General features: G+C 32.5%; 2 long non-coding RNA genes across 4 annotated transcripts; both read right to left on the bottom strand.

Moving 5' to 3' along the window:
- Positions 1-351: 351 nt before the first annotated feature.
- Positions 352-5,003, bottom strand: LOC131628289 (uncharacterized). 3 transcript variants are annotated; one of them, XR_009291735.1, is made up of 6 exons: positions 4,526-5,003; positions 4,025-4,191; positions 2,276-3,681; positions 2,016-2,182; positions 1,766-1,861; positions 352-1,583 (listed from the first exon to the last, which is right to left on the bottom strand). It is a non-coding gene; the product is annotated as an uncharacterized LOC131628289 (long non-coding RNA). The 3 variants fall into 3 exon arrangements; XR_009291734.1 differs by having other exon boundaries at positions 4,025-5,003; XR_009291736.1 differs by lacking the exon at positions 1,766-1,861 and having other exon boundaries at positions 4,025-5,003.
- Positions 5,004-6,855: 1,852 nt separating this feature from the next.
- Positions 6,856-9,556, bottom strand: LOC131628270 (uncharacterized). The gene is made up of 3 exons (XR_009291712.1): positions 9,050-9,556; positions 8,194-8,903; positions 6,856-7,487 (listed from the first exon to the last, which is right to left on the bottom strand). It is a non-coding gene; the product is annotated as an uncharacterized LOC131628270 (long non-coding RNA).
- Between the last annotated feature and the right edge of the window lie 5,434 nt (positions 9,557-14,990).

The following is a 14,990-nucleotide window of genomic DNA, read 5'->3' as shown; positions in this document are numbered from 1 at the left end:
CCAAAATTCAAAATCAATTTGCGCAGACGTCAACAAACCGAAACTGCAGAACCTCAAAATAAATATTTACAACACCAAATTCAACATCAATTCGATGAGCCTGAAACTGTGATGCATAGGAGTGTTCAAAAAAACCGCGAACTGTACTGAACTGCCATCACTGATGCAATACTTATGCTCCCTACAGGAAACCTAAAATGAACTGCTAATCCACTTCCCCCCCCCCCCCCCCCCCCCCCCCCCCCCCCCCCGACTCCAACAGATCCTGAAATGATCAAAACAATAGCTTCCCTTGAAACACTACAAGCACTCCTCATCTAGACCATTTTCTAGTTGATGATATGACCAAATTGAAACCAACACCTTCAGCTTGAAACTTAAGGACCTCTAGGAGCCTGGGCTTGCTGTTGGGCATTACTACCACATAGTTATGTTGTATTTGATGCTACTTGATTAAGTTTTAAGCCAATTATAAGAGGTGGTTTTTATATTCTTTACCATCCTGTCTACAAGCACTTATTGCCGAATAGTTAACCGTTTCTTACCTTCCAAATATTCCATATCCAAGTGAACCACAATTTAAGGCCACGTCTCTCACTATCATGAACCTCTTAAACCCCAAAAGTATGGTCTAACACTAAAAGACTCCCAAAAGTATGTTGCCCCAAAGAAACTATAAATTACAAACAGGCATTTGAATTCTATTTGCTACTGTAAAGCAAATTATGCTAACATCATGCAATTTGACCTAAGATTGGAGAAAGAATAAAATGTTGTAACATAATGCAACCCCTTTGGAAAAATGAACTGAGTTTGAGAGTCTTCCAAGTTTATGGAATCCAGTCAGTTCCAACTGCTAAACAAATATCAGTGCATCCATGTAGTTTCTGAAACTGACTCAATAACATTCTTTTTCAGGACGAAATCAAGCATCGTATAGATCCTCATTTGTTTATCTAAAGTATATATGAACATTTAAAATAGGCCACACTTATCCTCAAATAAAGATTTTTGGCACATTGTAAAAAACATTTACAAGAATAGTCAAGAATTATAGATCAGTATTTTGTGCACTAAAACGTCTTGAGTTCAATTATTTCCGGTACATGTTTTTTACTCGTTGTTAAACTTCAAGCATATTCTATGAGATTCACTATTTGTGTCAAAACTATTTAAAATAAGTAACAGTACAAATGAATCATAAAATAGAAAATCAATTCATGTGAAAACGGATAGAACTAAGAGTAACAATACAAATGAGACTTAATATTGCAAATCAGTCCACTCCAAACTAAGAGGAACAATACAAATGAGATTTATTGCAAATATCAGTCAATTCCAAACTAAGAGTAACAATACAAATGAGATTTATTGCAAATCAGTCAATTCCAAACTAAAAATAAATACAAATGAGAGTTAATATACAAATCAATTCATTTCAAACTAACAGTAACAATACAAATGAAATCAGTTCATTCCGCACCCGACTGCATATTGCTCCAACTTTTGCGTTAAGCTTTTAAACAGAATGATCGACGCTGTTTATGAAGTGTCGTATATCATATTCAGCTTCTCTCACTCTCCTGCATGAGAGTAGCCGTTATTATTACATTATTAATAATCTCTTATTTGAGAGATGCAATTTAGCAATGTTCGAGCCTCCTATAGCATGGAATGAAATGTATTTAATTTCTTTATAATCCTAAGAAAATTGGCAAGTGATATGAATTACAAAGGGAACAAATTAAAGAAACAAAATGAATACCTGAAATCCCCAAAAGAGGGGATATACATATGTTAATCAAGGAAATCAAAGTAGTTGTTGAAGTACAAAACACATCACTTGTGAACCAAACACATGCTGCACATTTGAATACAGAAAAAAAAAACCAGATAGTCTTTAATAATGAAAATTCTAGAAAAAAGAAAAGAATTTCAAAGTATCTCACACAGATACAAAATTTTGATGTTTCAGACGGAAATTAACTAGAAATAGCATATAGTATATAACATACTAAGTATATTTTTTGCCGATGCTATCCACACCGTCGCTGCATTTACTATGGTCGGTGCCTCTCCGGCAGTTGTTTCGGTCGGTACTGGAGTTCCAACCAGGCTCCTGATCTGATTAAACGTCATTTTTCTTTTTCCTTCCAAAGAAAACACGGACTGGCTGATGATTCTGATTAAAGGAAAACACAGAGAGTGAAAACCTCAAACAGAAAGTGAAGTAATTTTTGTGAGAAACAACATTGCTACAAAACTGTGTACTCACGAAGCAGACGAGAAGTTGTTGTATCCTTTTATAAAGAGAAAAGCTTTATTACTTCATGTGCTGCATGTCACGTGTTGTTCAAAGAAGGAGAGGTAGCAGTTGTGTAGAGTGATCACCAAAACCAGAAAATGAAGTGAATTTATGTGAGAAACAACATTGCTCCAAAACTCCAATGATGTGTACTCATGAAGCAGAACTGAAGAAAAGCTTTACTACGTCATGTGCTGCATGTCACGTGTTATTCAAAGAAACACAAAATGTTAAATCTCAACCATTTAAATTTTCAATCCTTGTCTATCAAATCCAACGTCTCACAATCATCCACGTCTTTGATCCCAGTGAATCCAACCAATCACTTTTCTTCTATGACTGTTTTTACTTTCTCTGAAAAAGAAAATGAATGATGGGTAAAAGATCACTGTTACCCCCAAATTAACAAATTTATTACAATTCAATTTTACTTTTGGAGAAGTGCATCCATTAGATGTTTTTACATTTTTGCTTTCTTTCCTGCACTAAAACTTCCACGCATACACCGTAGTGTTGACCCTATTTATAGGATGTTCTTTTGGTCATGCCCTCTTTCCTTTTTTAATATACATGGTTAAACGTCACACAAAGAAAAAAGGCTTATTTAGTCCTGAAGTCCCATAACTTAATTTCAGGTTTCATTTTGGTCCCTTATATAATAAACGTTACAACTAAGTCCCTTAACAAAACTTCCGTTACCCAAATTGATCCATTCTGTTAATTTAAATGTGAAAGCGTTAAATTGGATGATCTGGCATGACAACAAGGCTTATTTGTGACTCAGCATATGTATTAAAAAATTAATTTTTTTAAACTACGAAAACTTTGTTTTGGGAGGTTAAAAACCCCCGCAAATTATTAATAATATGTAAAAAAAAAATACAGCAACTTTTCTCGGATAAGCTTTTCTAAAAAAAATAAGAGGTCACTTTACTACTAAAATTTTTGTAAATCCTGGACATAAACACCACAATTGAGCCATTAATATAAGCTACAAAAACTTTATAATCATATCACACTATAAAACACTAATACCATGAATAAGAAACAAGAATTCACTACATATATCATTACACTATAAATCCTTCTAATATTCAATACACATTATATGGTGTCCACTAATCATTGTATTTTCCCTTTCTCTTGTCATCTTTATCCCAAAATACCTGCCAAAATAGAACAATCACAATGAACCACAATGACTTCAATTCAGTAGCTTCTACCATGTATATTAATTCCTTTTCCCTTAGTGACACATTCACTCTATATTCATTCCTTCAAAAGAACAGAACCAACACTTTTTTCTCTTCCTTTCTTCTTCTTCTTCCTTTCGTTGTTATAAACAGATTGAACAAAAATGCAAGTAGAAATCAAATCTGTCATAAAAAACATATACTTGAAAATTGAGTTTTCCTCTTCAACCACATGAGAATCAGCATACAACAAGAGAAAAGAAGTCACAAATACTTTTCAACCCCCAAAGAAAATATTCATCAATGCACTATACATTAAGATCATATTCTCATGTTATTAAACATTTCACTAAACAATAATGAATTCAACAAAAACATACACTTAAATCAGAATCACACTCTACACAGTAGTGCTAGTATTGCCTCTATTTGACATTACTACTAGACAGGTTAGCTATGATAGCAATATACTTACACTAATGACTCTGAATGTAAGTATGACATGCATAATTGATGATGAAATCACCTGTTACTTGTTAGTGGTGACTGTAGAACTTTAGCACTTGCCGGTACATTAGCAATGAAGAAAGGGCCTGCAACAGTGGTTGTTATAACTGAAACAAGATCGATACCGTTCTCTTTTGCGAATTTAAATGCCACTTATTCTGTGAGAAGCTTTGAAAGTGCATAAACCTGTCACCACAAAACAAAACTCAAGGATTTCAACTTTCCATTGATGTCTTTAGCAGTAATAGTACTTATAGAAGATGTGAAAACAATCCTTTTCACACTGTATTGGATTTCAAACATGACTTCAGAAAAATATATAAACACCGTTTCTACAACCAACACAAAAAAGTGTCAGAAAACTAAAACAAATAATTATGCTCAATCATAAGTGGTTATAACATACTAATTACTTCTTCAATCATAATTTGAGAAAAAGAGGAATTAGGGTTTTAACACAACATGATTCTTTTCAACAATAGAGCACAAAATCAGAATTTTAAGAACATATGACACTCACTCTAGGAAGGGATGAAACTCGCAGCTACCTAAACAAATCCGGTGTGGTGGTCACTGGCAGAGTTGGAAGAATACGAAGAAATGGAACTCGAATCTGTCCCGGTTTGGTTTCTCGAAGATCTTACGCACAAAGAGACTCCAAGATGGTCCATTTTCTTCGTTTGAAATTGCAAGGCCGGACATGACGATAGGGTGGCCTACGGTGATGTTCTCCGAAATAGAAATTCAATCGATTCATTAGGAAGGCCATGGGATAAATAAGGAGTTTGAATATTGCTTTGGGTTTTCATTGAAAGATATGGTGGTCGGAGATAGGACAGAGAAAAGGGCGATAGAGTGCTAGGGTTTGAGGGCAAGAAGAGAAAACTCGTTTAAGAGAATGTCTACATTTTGGTGAATGAGTTTTTTTTATGGTTTTTAAAATAAGAAATAATATAATTCCATGTCATCAAATCAATGCCAACTGGAGTGCCACACACACATAAGTTAACGGAATTTGACAAAATTTAACAGAGAGGACCAGAATGACTAACGGAATGATATTTAAGGGAGTTAGAAGGAACGTTTATTAGATAAGGGACTAAAGTGAAACCTAAAATTAAACTAAGGGACTAAAGGATGTATTAAGCCAAGAAAAAATTATGGTACAAATAAGAGAGAGAAAAAGATGAATCAATTGATGAGATATGAGCATGATAAAAACATAAAAGAAAGAACATAGAGGAGGATACAAATCCCTATTTATATTGAACTACTTTGAATAATGTTTTTTTTGTAATAATATAAAATTTTAATTTTTTTTTATAACACAAATATAAATAAGTTTATGTCATTAATTAATTTCACATTTATTAACCACAAAAATGTGCTACCGTTAATCAATTATTTTATCTATAACTAGTAGAAGACCCGTGCGTCCGCACGGGTAATTTATATCTTAATGTCAATAATATAATACAAACGAAAGGAGCACATATACTTTAATGGTTTTTAGGAATATACTTAGAAATGTTAATGTGAAACATTATCTTTGAAAGTGAAATATTACGAATATCACTCATAACTATAAATATGTATAAATATTTTGTTGAATAAAATAAAAAAAGATATTGTGGTGATAGTAACCCGATAAAATAATGAGTTTCAGTAATAAAATTCACATGAGTTAGTAAAAGTTACATCGGGTCTAGTACATAAGGATGTACTACAAAATTTATAAATTTTCAAATACATAATTGGTAAAACTTAAAACTTAAAACTCTAACATATTTTAGTGAGTTAAAGGTTAAAAAGATATTTTGGTGATAGTAACCCGTGAAAATAGTGAGTTTCAGTGACAAAATTCACAGGAATTGGTAAAATCGCCGTATAAGAAAATTAAGAAGTATTCATTGGATTATAAGAAAATTCACAATAGATAGGACTTGAATCTTTTTAATAGTTGAGAAATAATCGGGTAAGGTTCTTAATTTTCTTATATGGCGATTTTATCATAGGAGTTCCTAACTTAATTTTCTCACACGGGTAATATATAACTGTTATTAAAAAAACACTAATAAATGAAAATATTTCAAAATGAATATGTATAAAATCACCAAAATGATCAATCCTATATATCTAATAATTATAAATATTCACGAATATCCTTAATAACATTAATTATTTACAAATATTTTGTTGATTAAAAAAAAGGTATTGTTGTGATAGTGACCCGTGAAAATAATTAGTTTCAGTGATAAAATTCATATGAGCGGTAAAATACATCGGGGTGAAAAAAAAACCAAATCCGATCCAAACTGAATTAACCGATGAATAAAAAAAAATGGATACTAAAAAAGAAACCGGTTTAACCGCGGTTCACCAATTTCAGTTTCTAGTGGCTTACTATGGTGGAAATCGGATTTAAAATATAAATCCAAAATAAATCGAAACCGACCGAAACACACGTAGTAAGTTATTTTTATATATTTTTTTCAATGCTATTGGAGTCCATTAGCTTACATACTAAGTTTCCTTCCTATTTTTTCAATGCAATTAAAGTTCAGTAGCTATAGATAGAGTACTAACAACCTATTTTTTTTCTCTTTTTGTCAGAGAGCCCTAACACACTCGACCATATCCATCACACTCAACCATGCCTAATTTTTATTATTTTATTAACTTTATTAGAATATAGTACTATAAATCAGTATAATTTTATGAAAAGAGTATAATATTGAAATTACTCATACTCTTTTCTTCTCTCTCACACAAAAATATTGAAATCACACATACTCTTTGTTTTTCTTCTCTTTCACACAGAGAGCACGCTTCTTCATTGTTGTTCACAAAACAATACCTATTACTAAATCTATAAGACCTATAGATTTTTAACATTATAATGGTTTCCCACCCATCTAGATTCATAATACTCATTCCATTTTCTTTGACCATTATTCTTTTGCACACAAGGTGATTAACCTTTAATATGTAAAAAATTGATCTAGTTCACTTTTCTCAGTTTTTTTTATCTGATAAATTTGTTGTGAAATGTAATAGAGATGATATTCAGTGACAACATAGAAGTGAAGAGAATTTCGAGGCTTAACTGTCCCTAGCAATTGAAAATAAATGTTTTGTGTCTTTGGGTTATCTTCTGCTATCATCGTGAGAAAAAAATTATATCTTCATCTATCAAATTAAAGTTAACTTGAAGGGAAAAAATGGAATAAATGACTTTATTGACAATCTTTTTGTACAACAGTGTAAAACATCTTTCAAATTAATACACAATTTTTAACAACAATGGCAACAATCACTTCATGTAGAACCTAAAATCTTCAAATTCAAATTAAAGTGTCACAAGTTTTTAAACAGGGTCTTCTAAGCTGTGGTTATATCATTTATGCGAGGAAAAGAAGCTTTCTCGCCCAGCTGGTTTTGGGCCCATCTTAACATCTTCAACAAGCTTGAAAGTTTTGGATCTAATGGAAGAAAAAAGTCAATATTAGCAACAGATATGCAGAGTATGTTACAAGTTTTGCAACAAGTTTAGAAACAAACACAGGACAGAATCACATAATTACAAATAAGTACAGAGGCTAGTTCAGAAAATGCACAATGATAAAACACACACTTTGAAATAACTACTCTCACTCTTTGATGTAATTAAAAGAAAAAAAGCCATTTCAAAACCATATAAAGTTATTGGTAATTGTATTATGATAGGATGTAAAATGTGCCAACCATCTAGACAAAACTATTTTCTTCTGTTGAGGAAGAACACTCACAGCAGGGGAAAACCTAAGATCAAATGAGCATTAATTATAAAGGATATGGATATCCATTATGCTTGCTTGGGTCCCATCAACTTCCAAATGAGATGTAAGGATGTATTTTTGCTGATAGACTAAGCACAGCTGATCCAAAAAGTTTAATGCATTCTTGTTATGGCTACATAAAACCATATATTCATACAATAGATATAAAACTGTGCATCATATAGACAAATGCCTATAAATCAAATCCCAATCAAACTATAGTAGAACCCGTAATTGAGTCAAAACCGATAAAATGCAAAAATTCCAAAACGCAACCAATTTTGAACCGAAAACGTAAATCAAATTCTGAACAGAAAATGTAAATCAAATTCTAAACTGGAACAAAACTCGATTTGAAATCGAAACAAACCTGTACCGAAAATTTGACTCGAATGCTAAATCTGAACCGTGAAAAGCTCTGCTAGAATCCAAACTCTGCAACAGAAAACCTTCACGAACCCCAAACATATAACCGTGAAGCTCAAATAGAACCACAACACCGAAATTGAAACAATTCAAAATCTTCACATAATCAATAATTTGAATCTACAAATAGCCTGAAAACTAAGGGCATCAGTTCTAATAATAGAGGGCATCAGTTCTAATAATAGAGTTGAAAACTAAGTATTTTCACTCTAACTTTATTTGTAGATTCTTCAAAAAGCCTGAAAAGGGTGATAAAAGGAGAAATCCTATTTGTAGCTACATAAACCTGCAGGACACAAATAAAATAGTGCTTGTTGTTGAACCATGGACTCTGAACATCAAAACACATAGATTCAAAACACACAAGCTCCAGTAGAAGCCACAAACATCAAAATCGTTTGAAATTACCTATGACAATTGGAAGGAATTTTAAGCCTGTTACACAAAAAAAATGAAAAGTATGAGTGATATAGTCAAATAATTTTTTTGGAGAAAAACCAAACATAGTATACAATAAAATGTATCAGAAAAATTATAAAAATAGTCATATATCTAGCAGCACAAGTGTATTCTTCTTCCTGCCATAGTTGTTCTCTAAGCTAATAGCTTGGATGATTCATAGAGTGGGCGCAACACATCATGTACTCTATAGGGCTGATTTCAATAAAGCAAAAGTTAATTGAAAGTTACACAAACTTTGCTAAATTTATAGAGTAATAAGTAAAACCAAAATGGTTATTAGAAACCCTAAGCATCAAAATCTAACAAATCAAAACTAAAACTGAATCAAAACCACCAACCTTGAAAACAAAAGTGATGAAAGGAGAGCAGAAACGGTGGAGTGGGGTCAGACAATCGTAGATCTGCAAGTTAGTGACTACCAAATTTATAGATCTTCCTTCAAAATACAAAGTTTAAATCACGAACAAATTTCTTAAACCAAGTAAAATCACGAACAAATTTATAGATCCATTCTGTTACGGACGCCGCTAGAATCATAAATGAAATAAACACTTTTTCCAGACCCTAAACCGGATTCAGATAACGAAAACGAAAGCGATGACTAAAACGCAAAAGAAAACCAAAATGAAAACGAATGCAAATCGATTCAAAAGGGAAAGGATGCGATTTGTGGTGTAGATAGTCGTGCAGTGTCAGGAAGCACCAATGATAGTGATAAACCCGCTAGGGTTCGAAAGGAAAAAGGAAAGGGGTTGAGAGAATATGAAAGAACTTGGAAAAGAGAGAGAAAGAGAAACAGGTTAGAGAAACCGTGAAAGAGAGAGGAAGAGGGAAAACGAAATGGTCTGAAAAGTAAAATGGGAAAGTACAAAATTTGAAGACATTGACCAATAGAAGGCTAACAAATGGCAAGGCTGATTTTTGAATTTGTTAATTACAGGAAACACCTTTTGGTAGTGTAAAAAATTTTGAGTAGTAGGGGTAAATGGTAATTTTGGGCTACATTTTATTAATGGGTAGATAGTTGATAGTTGATTTATTTATCAATTTCACTATTTTATTAACCAATAAAATACATACTATTAACCATATTTAAACATTAACTTATAAAAAAAATGTATTAACCAACTTTATTTTACTATTTAATACTTTTCTTTATGTTTGATAACTCATTAACCAAATTATACTTTTGCTAACTTTATCTGCATGTGGTATATAGCTTAGCCTAGAGTGTCAAAATCGGTCCGCCAGACCCGAAATATCATAGGGCTTGGGCCTTAAAATTAGAGCCCATATTTTTAGGGTCTTTTTAGCCCTACCCTGAAAAGCCCGCTACCCATTAAGACTAGCCCATATGGGCCGTGGGTAGGCACAGAGGCCCGAATAATTATAAATTTTAAAATATATATATTAATATTTATATTATCTTACACCAAAATACCATATTGACTTTTCCCGACTTCACTAAATTTTATTTCTATTCTATTCAATCTTTCTCTTTTAAATATTATACATTAATATAATCAACATTTTTCATCGTATTATAATAGTTTTTCTCTTATAATAAATATTTAAGTATTATTTTATACAATTTAGACATATATTGTATTTAGAAACATATTATAGTATTTATAAGAGATAATATAGTTCTTAAAAATGTATTATGTTTAAAATAATATATTTTTTAATTTTATTAGTAATAAATATTATGGAGTTTTTATTTTAATTATTTTAAATAAAAAAACCCATTTAGGGTCGGGTAGCCCGAAGCCCATCTAGGGCCGGGCTCGGGTAATAAATCTCGAGCCCATATTAAACAAGGTCTTTTTGGCCCAACTCTATAAAGCCCAGGGTCCGCCAGGGCCCGCCCGTTTAGGGCCGGGTAGCCCATTTTGACAAGCTTAGCCTCATCCATCACACATTCATGCATATTTGGTCAACGGAGTAATATTCATTTATCCAAGCTCCAGTGTCTTTAAAAATCTAATATAAACTTCTGACTAAGTCTTCCATGAAAGTCCTTTACTCCAAGCTCCAATGTCTTTAAATTCTCTTCAAGGTTGCTTCCAACTTAAGCTTTCAGCACTCATATACATGTTATACATCAATGCCTATTTAAAAGGTCATGACCATTCAAAACTCAAACATAAGTCAACTTCAAAATCACTGGAACTCAACTTCAGATGCACATTAAACTTCAATCCACACAATCCAAATCCAGACAAATCAAGGCTAAAAACATCATTCAGATATACTGACAATCATTCACAAAATTCTTGGGATTTCAGTTTTGGATTCATGGCAGAATTGGACACACATGAATTTGTAAAGTATATCACTGAACCAAGGGATGCTACTGTCAACAGCTATGAGCCTATGACGTAAAAGAATGCCACATTCAAACATAGATGCAGTCAACATTTCAAACTACATCAAGGCAACAACATACGGTCACAGTAGAGAGACACCACAAATACAATCAAATATCATGTTGTTTTCCACCTGCATGAACACTTAGCAGAACAACAAAAATCAGAGCAAAAGCCACTGCAAATGCACATCAAAACGAAAACAAACATAGATTCAAACTACATCAACTCAGTTAATGCCATACAATCCAACCATTATTTTTGTTCAAAATCTAAACATTCACTCAAGTTCACAAGTTCAAAGGCAATACACAACAGAAAACAAACAAGGAAATCCATTCAGGGACACATTCAAGGGATTTGAACCCGAGCCAAACTTCTGCCTTAACCTCATTTTTTCTCTAAACTTAGTAAATATTAGCATCCAATTGTTATCCACACTAACTACATAATAGCTAACCACTCACCTCAACTACACTCAAAACCTATCCTAAGCAAATCTCTCAACAATTAACTAAACCATAAAACCATTGACTATTACACTAACATGTCCATATCCAAGTTCAGATCCAAACCACACAATTCATCATCTATCACATACATACCAAAACAGTTCAGAACCAAAGAATTAACTTACCAAACTCCAAAACTATTGCCCATCAACCATCTTTCGACCTAAATGTTTTAACCTCTTACTACCCATTAATCTAAGTTAATATTAGACCCAACTATAACAGTTAACCCTCTAGACTATTAACCATAACCCTAACATTAAGAATTAACCATTTGAGCCATCACTTATCCATATGACCCTTAACTTCTAAACTGAACATTAACTTCAATAAACCAAGAAACTCAGTTAACATAATTAACCACTAACAGTTAAAAAACTGACTCTATGAAAACTAACCTCGTATATACCTTAGACTAACAGTTACAACATCTAACCAACTTAACTAACCTGCCCTACAAGCTACCCGAGTCCAACCACCACTGCCCAAGCTTGTTACCACTAACAATCTAAGTTTCCCTCCATTTTGAATTCAACTAACACTTTGAGACAAAACAAACTGACACACCTTAGCTCTCAAACTAACACAAATACCTTTAATTCTCTCAAATTTACACAAACACAAACTCTAACAGACTTGTGAGATTGAATCTCCACCCTTGTTAAACACATTGCCACAGTATACAATCCAATGGCTACCAATCCCTCAAGCCTAACTGAAATAACAGATTTTTCTCCCTCCAAAATCTCTACCTTTCACTTTTTCACTCACCTATCCATCACATGGTTAGTACTCTACCTAAATTCTCTACCATCACCCTCAAACTCACTCAAATCTCTCCACTAAGGTTTGCGAAGCTCCGAATGAATTGAGCTCAACCTCCATGCTCTCCACGCCCTCTGAACCTAATCATCATGTTTGCTTCTCAGCCCATTGACCTTTTTACTTCTTCAAACTACTCAATTCCAAAAAGAGAATTTTACTGCCACCCCTCCAATTTTCGGTATAATTTTTAAAATTAAAACCTTATTTTTTCTATCAGAAATTTTAAAATATACTGAAATTTCTGATAGTGTAATAAAAAAAAATTCTTTAAAATGTATTATCAATTTTTTTTAAAAATCCGATAAAATTTTAAAATTCTCAATAATTTTGTAAAAAATCTAACATTTCTTTAAAATTTTTGATAAACACAACAAAAATTTTGTAGGAGCATAAGAATAATATCATCTAGGGGTGGCTAAACGGGCCTCCCGCACTATTTTATGTCCGCCAAAAAACGAGCGGGGCGGACATGTCCGCCAAGTAAAATAGGCATAAAAGTCATTTCTGCCCCGCCAAGATGGCAGGTTGGCGGACGGCGGGTTTACCCGCCTATTTTTATTTAATTTTTTTAATAAATTACTAGGCTTTTTTACCTTTTAATTAAACTTTTCACTTATTTTTTAAAACAATTTTTACAAAAGCAACATTTTAACAAATTTACTTAAAAAAATATTACATATATTTATAAATAAATGTATAAAATAAACCATCAAGAATTGCAATTACTAGAATTAACTAAAAAAAGTTAGTTTTGGAAGAGGGCGGGCTTTGGCGGCGACGAAAATATTTAAAGAGTATGCACAAATCAGCGCTCAGAAGCACTGTTTCAGAAAGTTCTTGATGACTCTGATATTCAAACGTTGTTATCTACAAATCTGAGTTCAGAATAAAGTACAAGATGAAAGGCTATAACGTCAAATCTTTGACTGACAAAAGGAACGTTAGAAGCTACAAAAAGCAAAGTCAGTAAAAGCAGCAAAAGCAAGGCAGGCTCGAGGTAATTGACAAAAGTGTGAAACATTAAATGCAGCGTTGTACTATTCACGCAAAGCATTAAATGCATCCCAATGGTCATTTCCTCTCAAGCGCCTATATATAGAAGTTCTGATCAGAAGCTGAATACAACACTTGCGCAAAAACTTACAGAAACGCTGTCAAATTCAAAAGCTAAAGAACTTCATCTTCAACCTCACAAACTCTTTGTAATATTTAGTGAGTGTTAAGTTTAGAACTTAAGAAAAATATCACAGTTGTGATTACAGCTTTATTAGAAGCATTCAAACTCTTGTAAACTTTATTTTACATTGATTGTAAAAGGATTCCTAGAGTGATCAAGTTGTGATCAGGATACTCGATCTAGAAGACTTAGAGTGTTTCTAAGTGGATAACCATTGTAATCAGTTGGATTAGTGGATTAAATCCTCAGTTGAGGTAAATCACCTTGTTAGGGGTGGACTGGAATAGTTTGGTTAACAACGAATCAGGATAAAAATAATTGTGTTCATTGTTTTTATCTTCAAAGTTTTTGATTTACACTTATTCAATTCTCCCCTTTCTAAGTGTTTTTTCACTCCTTCAGATTGTACTAAGCTCGAAATTCAGTTGCAGAGTGTTGAGTGTAAGTTTGTTTAGAGTTTGTATCAATTTTCTCGACTCTGAAAACTTGCTCGTGTTAGCTTGTGTTTTAATCATTGTGTTTTTTCTTGTCTTAATCTTTGGTGAATACTTTATATATCAGTTAAGGTTTCATTGTTATCCTTTGGTAATGTATGGTTTTATGGCTTCCAAGTGCTTGTTTGCTTGGTATGTATGTATGTATGTATGTATGTATGTATGAGGTATATTAACTTTTTCCCTCCTATATAGGCAACACATGCAACCAAACTAGATGTTGATGTCATTGAGGCTCTAACATAAAAGACATGGGATGGAGAGAGGAAAAAAATTTATGATTGCTATCGACTAAAAAGGTTATGCCACTTTGTCAATGACATTAGTCTTGGTTTAGTCATGTAAACTGTAAACTCGATCTCAATATAGTTTATTTAGTGGAAAATCATGATAGTAATACTTATACTTTATGTATGATTGATTAAATTATATTGTTATATATTTTGTTGATATTGGCATTTTAAAAGAATGAATGTGTTGCGTATGCTCAATTTTTTATAAAAAAAAAAAGAGGTTTTTAATAGCTCTTTTTATAAGGTGCTATTATAGGCCAAATATTAAGTAACAAGGATATAATAGCGCTTTGTGGGAAAGTGCTATTAAAGAATGAGCTTTTAAAAGCAAAAAAGTACTATCGATTGTCCACAAAACAAAAGCACTTTAAAGCGTTACTAAAGGGAAAAAAATGCTATCAATTGTCCACAAAACAAAAGTACCACTCAATTAGACAAAGATGTTAACTCACGAAGAAAAATTGAGTTCAATTTTATCTTATCATTAAAAACTAACCACGGGTATGGAATTTTAGTTTTCCGAGCATTAATTGAGTTCTAGCCAAATCCACCATTGTTTTCAACGTGAATGACTTTTAGTTATGCTTTACATGTTACTCATCTCAATCC

The sequence above is a fragment of the Vicia villosa genome, unplaced genomic scaffold (genome assembly GCF_029867415.1).
Source record: "Vicia villosa cultivar HV-30 ecotype Madison, WI unplaced genomic scaffold, Vvil1.0 ctg.000441F_1_1, whole genome shotgun sequence".
Lineage (NCBI taxonomy): Eukaryota > Viridiplantae > Streptophyta > Magnoliopsida > Fabales > Fabaceae > Vicia > Vicia villosa.
Note: the sequence above shows the minus strand (reverse complement) of the source record. Positions and strands in the feature narration are given on the sequence as shown.